This window comes from Labeo rohita, chromosome 24, assembly GCF_022985175.1.
Source record: "Labeo rohita strain BAU-BD-2019 chromosome 24, IGBB_LRoh.1.0, whole genome shotgun sequence".
Taxonomy (NCBI): Eukaryota; Metazoa; Chordata; class Actinopteri; order Cypriniformes; family Cyprinidae; genus Labeo; species Labeo rohita.
In genome coordinates, this window is record NC_066892.1 from 7476631 (window position 1) to 7487487 (window position 10857).

The window sequence follows — 10857 nt, forward strand, 5'->3', positions numbered from 1 at the left end:
AATAAATATAAACTTATGTATGTATTTAATTTATATTAATTTATATTTATTTTATATTAAATATATGCAATTTTATAAATAAAACACACAAATATAAATGTCTGAAATGTATTTATAATTTTTATGATCTTTCATTTGATACTGTACACAACATATGGGATATTTCCAAAGTTTGAAATGCCACCTATAGAATTTTGTATTTAATTTATACTAATTTGTATTTATATTATATTATATTATATGCATACATTTTTATAAATGAAACACACACATATAAATGTATGAAACATTTTTATATATTTATAATTTTTTATTAACATTGATACTGTAACTGTACACAACATTTGGGATATTTCCAATGATTGATATATAATATGATATGATTGATATGTAAAATATATGCAATTTTATAAATAAAACACACAAATATAAATGTCTGAAATATATTTAGAATTTTTATGATCATTCATCTGATACTGTAAACAACATGTGGGATATTTCCAAAGTTTGAAATGCCACCTATAGAATTTTGTATTTAATTCATAATAATTTATATTTATATTCTATTAAATGCATGCATTTTTATAAATAAAATGCACAAATATAAATGTCTGAAATATATTAATATTTTTCAAATAAATGAATAGCATTTTGTATGTAATTAACATTGAATAGATGCATTTTTATAAATAAAACACACATATATAAATGTATGAAATATATTTGTATATTTTTATATTAACTTTCATATGAACTGTACACAACATATGGGATATTTTCAATGTTTGATATAGAATTTTGTATTTCAATTATTTATTAAATATATTAATTATTTAATTTATTAAATATACGCATTTTTATTAATAAAACTAAAATATAAATGTATTAAATGTATATTTTTTCTAAATGAATGTATTAACTTTCATGTGATACTGTACACAAAATCAAATGCCGTTTTAGTTGTAGTCTAAATATCACGGATCAAATGAGCCCAAATTAATGTAATTAATGTCATTTATTTATTATTTCATTGAAAAATTTCTGACTGTTCTGTAAATTTCTCTTCCTGTCATTTAAACTCGACTCCTGTGCATCATGTGACCAATTCAAATATTATTTTTTATTAATGAATCAATTAACTTTGACTTAATAAGTAATAAATTAGTCCAAATTAATATCATTTATATATTTTTGGTTGAAAAACTGTGTGACTGCTCTGTCAATTCCTCTTCCTGTCATTCAGACTCAAATCCTGTGCATTACGTGACTCGATTCAAATTCCAACTTGTGAACTGAAAGAGAGTCCACTTTTAAATCCTGATAAAAATGGTGGAACCTGGTGAACAGAAATTAGTGTTGTGCGGTTCTAGATAGCGGTGATGAGAGCTTTTGTAGCCCTGGTTCATCTTTGATTGCTGAGTTTAGTGAGGTCTTGACGGGTCACTGGCCTCATCTGTTGTCCCTGTTGTTTGGATCCACTCGCTGGGCTTTCAGTCTCTCTGCTGAGCCTTCGCTCCTACGTGCTTTGGATACATCTAATTTCCCGTCGGTGACATGTCTGCTTCACATGTGACATGCTGCTACTGTGTTTCCCATCTGTTTCCATTCATCTAAATGGCAATTGCTCGACTGGCACATGCAGCGCTGGAAGAACAGTATGTGAAGTCTGTTTCACACTTTTAAGAGCCATCCAAAACCAATCAGGGCTGGTAAAACATTTACTTTAACCTTCCTGTTGTGTAAAAAAAGCTGGGTGCAACTTGTGTTGTGGGTCAAATTGGCCCACATTGGCTTCCATGCAATTTGGCAAAAAATCGACACTATGAAAAACAAAGGTTCTCAGATTTCATCAAAAATATCTTTATTTGTGTTTGGAAGATGAACGCCGGTCTTACGGAATGGAACAACATGAGGGTGAGTAATTAAAGGAGAAGTCCACTTCCAAAACAAAGATTCACATATAATGTACTCACCCTCTTGTCATCCAAGATGTTCATGTCTTTCTTTCTTTATAAGAAATTGGGTCTAAAACATTTATATTTTTTTTTAATAATGGACTGCTATGTCTTGTTTTGAACTGCCAAAATGCAGTTTTTTCCGGTTCATGACAGTTAGGGAATGTAGTTAAAAATCCCATCTCATGTTCTCCCTCAACTTTGAAAGGGTCTATATCAGTTTTACCTTTTTTTGTTAAAGTCTTGTCCCCTGCCTGGTTTTTTCAAAATTGTATCCCTTTAAACTGGTCTTTGATCATCAAAATGAAATATTTAAATGTTTTTTTCTTGTGAAAATAATTTTCTCATGCCTTAAAATAGCTTGAATGTAACTCTACCCCCCTTGCCTCATTTACTATACGCAGATCTATGAATATGCAAATTAGCCCCGCCCCCAAGTAGTCACATCAGCCAGAGCCCCGTAATCGACTAACTGAACTGTAGTAAACGCAATATAATGGCGAAACACGGACAATGACTAATAAAACTATGTGTTTACTAGCTGACAACTACAGTGGATACTGTACCGTTTGTTAAAGTTATTTGACGATGTTGTGCCCTCAAAATGCCTTGAAGGCTCGAATACAGCCTAGTTTGTGATTCCAGATCGTGCCCGCGAGCATATGCGAGTGAAGTGCAGACGGCAATGCTGGAGAGGTTGTGCTCCATTTAATGCTCTATTTAATATTTGGTTTTGTGCTGATAATCCTATTGGTATATTTTGCATGCTAATGATAGGAATCTATCGTTTGAGGCGATTGGTATTTTGTGATGTAGCAAAAAAAGGGCTGTTTCAAACCGCATTTCTGGGACAGCCTTTGGGAAACTACAGTTTTAAAGGGGTCATCGGATGCCCATTTTCCACAAGTTGAAATGATTCTTTAGGGTCTTAATGAAAAGTCTCTAATATACTTTGGTTAAAAATTCTCAATGGTTTTGTAAAACAACACCCTTTTTACCTTGTCAAAATCAGCTCTGCAAAAATCATCTCATTCTAAGGGGTTGTTCCTTTAAATGCAAATGAGCTCTGCTCACCCCGCCCCTCTCTACTCTCTGTGGAGTGACGATCTTGTTTACTTTAGCTGCATTTAACTGCGTTTAGCCGATAAACTTCCTAACTACCACGTTGTAAGGAAAGGCGATTCATAAAAAAAGCTTATACACACTTCTGCTGTAAGTGAAGCTGGATCATGAATGATTTGCGCGAACATAGACGGATATATGTAGATCGGGAGGTGCATTCCCTTCACAAACAAATGTAATCTACTGCATCTTCAGCGGCTCAGATGTTGGGAATAAATGACGACCGCTATGTTCATTATTACATCCAGCAACACAACACCTCAATCGCTCAATCGGAGATATTCTTGTCTAACTTACATCCCTGCTCCGGCATCGAAACAAGGGAAAGTTACTGGACTGTGACAGCTGGTCTAAGGTAAGAGCTCATGTCAATCAACTATTGTGGGAGCGGCCTCTGTCAGTGTGACACCACAACGACAGGCATCTGAGAACGGCTCGATTTGAAAAAGGGGATATTATATTTACAGATTAATTAAAAGCCACTGCATGGATTTTTATCATTATAGAGTAGATTTGTACATACACTGCCAACACACATTAATGTTCAAACAACATGAAAAAGTGAAGTTTGCATCCGATGACTTGGACTTCTCCTTTAATAACAGAAATTTCATTTCGGTTTATTTGTTTCTTGCAGGCTTGTTGCTTGCAGCATGGTGTAGCTACAGCATCGCCCAGCAGAAGCTAACTGCTACCCATCCAAACCTGCTTTGAACCACACTGGACTGCTGAACGGATGTTTATTAACCGTTTAACCTCACTAGAAGCTCATCAACACTCTGCTCAGTGTTTACTCCTCAAAAGGCCGGGAGTGAGCTGACACTGGCAACTTGTTCGTCTCATCGCAAGACTCATCAGCTGTGAAATCCACACATGCTGTTCATCTCACTGGGCTTTTCACCACAGGCAAATGGCTTATGATGACAATAAAAGGCAACATGGAGGGTAAGGTAATGGTTGAGAACAATAACACCAGGAAGCACCGGGCCGGATTTAGTGGCTGGTGCTGGTCTCAGCGTGTCCGCCATGAAGGTGATGGACCGCAAGAGACACGAGACAGCTTGCTGTTTTCCGTTTCATCCCATTTTCATAATCATAAGGCGTCCTAGAGCTACAGCTGTGGCAATATTATATAGGCCACATTGGGAGAAAACATGATTATATTACAGAAGAAGTGTCCAGGTCTGGGCTCGGCATGGCATCGAATGAGCGTCTAAAAGAGAGACTTGAGAATCGTGGAAATTGGATCAAATTTAGAAAAATGGGCCCAATTCTATTTCCCTCCACCATTCCAACAATCCCTTGACTGAGCTTCACGGGTAATAAAAAAGGGAAAAACACGCACGCTTTGCAACAGTACACCACTTTAAAGACCACATGCGAACAAAATTAAAGTTTTGTGGGTTTTAGTCCGTGTGTGTTCATCTAATTCACTTTCTACACCACTAGTTAAAACAATTCTGATTTTCTGCTCAAAAATTTTATTTTAAATATGGACTATTTATTTATTTATTTATTTAAATTACTTAAATATTTTATTTATTTTAACTTATTTATTTTAAACATTTGTCATTACTGTACAGCAAAATAATAATAATAATAATATTTTTTTTAATAATAAAAAAATAATTGACAGAAAATATTGATGACTCAATATTGATATCAATTGATATCCTGCACTACACAAATTTCTGCCCAATCAGATGCTTTCTAGAATGAGAATGCCCCGCCCTCTATATGCTTTTGTACTCCTAAATACTGATAGATTTTTCTGTTAATTTTTTATTTAACTATTTGAAATGAGTTCTTTTAAATATGAAGTATTTATTTATTTATTTAAATTACTTTAATCCTGTTTATTTAAAATATTTTATTTACTTTAATCTTATTTTATTTAAAACATTTTAATTGTTGCACAACCTTTGTCTTCTGAGAAAATACAAAAAAAGATGACTCCTCCTGCACTACACAGATTTCTGTCCAATCAGAAACTTTCTAGAACGAGAATGCCCCACCCCCATAATGGCTTAGTACTCTTAAATGCTGACAAATTTTTAATTTTAAATATTTCAAATTAGTTCTTTTAAATATGGACTATTCACTTATTTATTTAAATTTCTTTAATCCTATTTATTTAAAATATTTTAATTATTGTACAACCTTTATCTTGTGGGGAAAATAGACAGAAAATATTGATGACTCATCCTGCACTACACAGATTTCTGTCCAATCAGATGCTTTGTAGAATGAGAATGCCCTGCCCCCATATGCTTTTGTACTCCTAAATGCTGATGAAATTTTCTGTGAATTATTTATTTTTTTAATATTTAAAATAGAGTTCTTTAAAATAAGGACTATTTTTTATTTAAATTTCTTTAATCTTATTAGTTAAAATATTTTATTTTATTTTAATCTTATTTTATTTAAAATATTTTATTTATTTTACAAGCTTTATCTTCTGGGATAATATACTGAAAATATTGATGAATCATCCTGCACTGCACAGATTTCTGTCCAGTCAAATGCTTTTTAGAATGAGAATGCCTTGCCCCATCATACCACCAGAAGCTGTGTTAATGTGTCACTTTGATTTGTGTCCAATTTAGACCTTAAATCTGACATATCGAGCTTTGGTGCTTTGGTGCTCAAGATTTTCTATCACAAGTTTCTATCTTCAAATAATATTAGTAAATAAACTAACGTGTCTATTTCTTAATTAAAACTCTCAGTGTTGATGTGTTGTTGTTTCCACGCAGATGACTTTATCAGTGAGGTGAAGACTGTGAGCTTGTCCTTCAAACCAACACAATAGTCTCATTTGCAACACTTGCACATGAATATTTGATCACATATGACCTTGTGATCACGCCTGGCTGTTTATTACTTTTCAACGGATGCTAAATTCCCTCTGATAAGCTTGTGTCACTGTTTAAATAATGGAATAGTTCAGAAATTTGTTGTGTTGGATCTTTAATGCTGTTTATTTTGCTGTACTCAATATTTCCATTTCTTCAATTTATGTACAAACATGCTGTTGGCTGCTTTTATTACGAAGCAACATCTTGGCTTTAACAAGTAAGGTCATATCATCAATATTGCGCAGCCACACTAAACATTATGATGAAAGCATGCATATTTTTGGACTTATACTGATTATAATTTGGAGCGTCAGCTAGGTCGCTATACTTTCTGTTTATGTGGATATCAACACGCATGTTGCCTAATAGCCCATGTTAGCCGTGCTGCGCGTCTCCCACACAGCTTGAAAACTGGCGTGATTAAATTCAGCAAACAGCAAGGCTGCCAGGTCTTTCTGACTAAACTGACTCAACAGTCAATAATTAAATGCTTCTGAAAGTCTTTGACCAAAACATGCTGCGTTTTGTCACACATATTTCCATGGCTGTGTTCACACAGCAAATCAGAAGTGCTCAAGTCTGATTTTTTTGTTGGGTCATTCATGTGACTTTTTAAAAATGGTCCATACCAGGCACTGCGTTTAAATATCCATCCATCCATCCATCATTCTATCCATCCATCTATTCTTTTGTTCTATTTGTTCCATCCATCTATCATTCTATCCATCTATATATCCATCATTCTGCTTATCAATCTATTTGTTCCATCCATGCATACATACATCTATTGGTTCCATCCACCCATTCATCCATCATTCTATTTGTTCCATCCATCCATCCATCCATCCATCCAACATTCTATTCATCTGTCGTTCTATCATTCTGTCCATCTATCCATTATATCATTCCATCTATATATCCATTATTCTGCTTATCGTTCTATTTGTTCCATCCATCCATCATTCTATTTGTTCCTTCCATCCATCCATCCATCCATCCATCCCTAATTCTGTCCATCCATATATATATATATATATATATATATAAATCGTTCTACATTTCATTCTATTTGTTCCATGCATCCATCCATCTATTGGTTCCATTCACCCATTCATCCATCATTCTATTTGTTCCATCCATCCATCCATCCATCCATCCATCCATCCATCCATCCATCCAACATTCTATCCATTTGTCATTCTATTATTCTATCCATCTATACATTATATCATTCTATCTATATGTCCATCATTCTGTTTATTGTTCTATTTGTTCCATCCAACATTCTATTTGTTCCATCATCCATTCATCCTTCAATTCATCTATCCATCCATCATTCTATTTGTTACATCATCCATCCTTCCATCCATCATTTTATTGTTCTGTCATTCTCTCCATCTGTATATCCATATTTCTACTTCTCATTCTATTTGTTCCATCCATCCGTCTGTTCTTCCATACATCCATTCATCCATCATTCTATTTGTTCCTTCCATCAATCCATCCAACATTATATTTGTTCCATCGTCCATCCATCTATCAGTCCATTCATCCAACCATCCATCCATCCATCATTCTGTTTATTCCATCATCCATCCCTACTTCCATCATTTTATCATTCTATCATTCTTCTATTTCTCCATCTATATATCCATATTTCTACTTCTCATTCTATTTGTTCCATCCATCCATCAGTCCATCCGTCCATTATTCTGTTTGTTCCATCATCCATCCTTCCACCCATCATTTTAGCATTCTTTCCATCTATATATCCATGTTTCTACTTCTCATTCTATTTGTTCCATCCATCCATCCTTCCGTCTGTCCATCTACAATCCATCCATCCATAATTCTATTTGTTCCTTATATGGAACAAATAGACTATGAATATCATATCCCTTTGAGTACAAATCTGTGAAAAACATGAAATATTGTACATTTCTCTAACACACATACTCTCAGAAAAAATGTCAGGTACTGGTGGAAAATACCCATACTAGCTAATGGTAGTCACTGCATGGCGTTCCATTCTGTGCCTGGTTGATAATGCACTCCAAACCATTTTCATCAGAATGCACTATGAGAAACACACAATATGATCGAACACACAAACAGAGCCATGGGGATGTGTTTGGCCTTTCCAAAAGACAGCTGCAAGATTTTCAATAGAGTGCTAAATTGGAACTTTAGCGGGTTTTGCAGCCATCAAGACATTGATTAGGCACAGCTGGACTGAGATGGCAGGCCTGCATGCTGGAAGCAGGTGAGACGCAAGAACACGTATGTAGAAAAATGGAAATCAATGCAAGTTTTTAATATTGCAGAAGCAGTGCTGCTTTGGTCATTAAAGAAAATGGCAGGCATCACGCTGCCATTAACATAGAATGGTCCGAGTTAGTAGTCATGTGGAGAATGGTCAAAAAGGTCTATTAGTCTATTAAATCCATGAATCTATGAACCTGTCAGTCATTGTTTTCTATAGATTGTCATATGAATGAGTTCAATACACGCACAACCTGTTTGTACAAAATGTACATTAGAACTTTAGTGAGTTGCTGCGATTTAACCATTTCTTTCTGAGCATTTAATTACTAAGTTAAATTCCACATCTTGGTAAGATCACAGTGTTAGGTAGCTCAAAGGATGTACTGGATAGGATAAGACAGCTAACATATAGTGTATCTATCTGTAGGTGTATCTTTCAACCCAAAGCTGTCAGTTCACAGTGACTACAGCACATTTCACAACACTGGGGTCACATTACAGTGACATCACTCCTGACTACATCAGTTCCAGGATGATATCAGAAGAATGACATCATGCCTGACAAAACATGACAGTGGGACATCTGCGTTGGAAAGCCTCTGTTATGCCTCAGAAAACACTGTAAAATAAAGTTCATTCTATCCATCTATCTATCCATCATTCTATATTGTTGTTTGTTCCATCCATCCATCATTCTATCTATCCATCATTCTATTCTATAGTTCTTTTTGTTCCATCCATCTGTTGTTTTATGATTGTATCATTCTATCTTCATTCTATTCTGTTGTTGTATTTGTTCCATCCATCCATCCATCCATCCATCATTCTATCCGTTTATCGTTCTATGATTCTATCATTCTTATTATCCATCATTTCATTTTGTTCTATTTGTCCATCCATTGTTCTATCATTCTGTCCATCTATCTATCCATTATTTTATTCTATCATTCTATTTGTTGCATTCCATCCATCCATCCATCCATCATTCTATTTATCTATCGTTCCATGGTTCTATCATTCTATCTGTCTATTGTTCTATTTTCTCCATCCATCCATCCATCATTTTATGATTCTATCATTCTATCTATCATTCCATTCTATCGTTCTATTTGTTCCATCCATCCATCGTTCTATCATTCTGTCCATCTATCATCATTCATCAATCTATTTGTTCCATCTATCCATTCATTCATCAATCCATCCATCCATCATTTTAGCCATTTATCGTTCTATGATTCTATCATTCTATCCATCATTTCATTCTCTTCTGTTTGTTCCATCCATTCATCGTTCTATCATTCTGTCCATCTATCTATCATCATTCATCAATCTATTTATTCCATCCATCCATTCATCCATCCAGTTCTATTGTTCTATTCATCCATCTGCCATTCTATCCATCTATCATTTTATGATTCTATCATTATATCTATCCATCATTTCATTCTATCGTTCTATTTGTTCCATCCATCCATCATTCTATCATTCTATCCATCCATCCATCTATCCATCATTCTATTCTATCATTCTATTTGTTCCATCCATCCATCCATCCATCATTCTGATTCTGTCTATCCATCATTTCATTCTATCGTTCTATATGTTCCATCCATCCATCCATCCATCCATCCATCATTCTATCATTCTATTCATCTATCATTCTGATTCTATCATTCTATCATCATTCCATTCTATCGTTCTGTATGTTCCATCCATCTATCATCATTCCATTCTATCGTTCTGTATGTTCCATCCATCTATCATCATTCCATTCTATCGTTCTATATGTTCCATCCATCCATCCATCCATCATTCTATCATCTGTTTTATCTTTCTATTTATTCCATCCATCCATCTATCATTCTTTGATTCTATCATTCTATACATTATTCCATACTATTGTTCTATTTGTTCCATCCATCATCCATCGTTCTCATTCTATCCATCATTCTATTCTATCGTTCTATTTGTTCCATCCATCCATCTATCGTTCTATGATTCCATCTATCTATCCATTATTCCATTCTATCGTTCTATTTGTTCTATCCATCCATCCATCCATCCATCCATCCATCCGTCCATCGTTCTAAAATATCTAATTAAAATGGTTACAGCAACTAAAATTACTATGCACTTACTCTTTCTTGTACATTCATCTACATTTTTACTACACTTTTAATCTTAAGGACAGATATCAATGTGTTGGGAATCATTCCTCATACACTTGTTTCTGCTAAAAGGAATGTTACTTGTTTTATGGCAGCTGGGACTTGGTGTCAAAAACCGTCTGGCTGTTGTGTGCCAAGAAGCGAATGATAAACGTTTGAGATTTGGTGATCAGCTGACAGTTTTCTTATTTCCCCTTTGCTCAGAGGGATCCTGGAATCTAATTCCAACATGGCAGCCTCAGAAGCAAAACTAGACCCAAGTGTTTGGGGAAATGTCATTTTTAATTAAATCCCAGGTTCTTTAAGATAAGCTGTTAGACTTTAATTTCACCTGGGGCATCAAGCACTGAGCCAAAATACCATTATGTAAGTCTGTCACAGTCAATGATATCTAACCGCCTGCTACAGCGGCTTTGACTGACTTGTTGAATGTTAATAACATTACGCACAATCACTTTAATTATGCTAGGTGATTCACTCTACATTTAT